The 674-nt window shown below is 39.2% G+C and overlaps 1 protein-coding gene across 1 annotated transcript in view; it reads left to right on the forward strand.

Moving 5' to 3' along the window:
- Window positions 1–674, forward strand: part of TTC18 (tetratricopeptide repeat domain 18) — a 146,918-nt gene that overhangs the window by 83,526 nt on the left and 62,718 nt on the right. The gene's annotated exons all lie outside the window — the stretch shown is intronic.

The following is a 674-nucleotide window of genomic DNA, read 5'->3' on the forward strand; positions in this document are numbered from 1 at the left end:
TTCTTCTTCTTCTTCTTCTTCTTCTTAAAATATGAGTTTGTGTTTTTTCCCCTCCTTTTTTTGTTGTATACTGTCAAATCAGATCCAACAGGCACAGGGGGAGATTGTCCCTTCTCCAGTGGAGCATTTGTTGGATCTGGTGGATTCACACCACATGCCTTCAAATCTTTGTCTTCTTGATGTTGAGCTTCAATCCATATTGAAGACTATAGTCCTTGACCTTCTGCAGCAAACACTTCAGATCCTCCTCATTTTCAACAAGCACGGTTGTATCATCTGTATAACACAGGTTGCTGTCAAGTCTTTCTCCAATCTTCATGCCACACTCCTCATAAACTCCAGCCTCTAGAATGACTTAAGCACACAAAAAAGTTCAAAAAAAGTCAAAGAGCAGTTGATTTGGGAAAAATGATAAGTTTCATTTTAGACTTGCATTTAGGAGGCTGGCACCCTACATACCTAAATAGAAATATGTGACAGGTCAGAATATATAAGGAATATAAACCTGGGAGTGCCAGGGAATTGTGAAGAGGTCGTTTTTTTGTGTCTAATGAAAGAAAATTTTTTTAGAAAGGAGAATTGATGCCTTTGAGTGGGGTGCTGGAGAAGAGTATTGAGAATACCATGGACTGCTAGGAAAACAAACAGATTTGTCCTGGAAAGGGTTAAACCGG

Source organism: Elephantulus edwardii, unplaced genomic scaffold (assembly GCF_000299155.1).
Source record: "Elephantulus edwardii isolate Elephantulus edwardi_28Jun2011 unplaced genomic scaffold, EleEdw1.0 scaffold00058, whole genome shotgun sequence".
NCBI classification, from domain to species: Eukaryota; Metazoa; Chordata; class Mammalia; order Macroscelidea; family Macroscelididae; genus Elephantulus; species Elephantulus edwardii.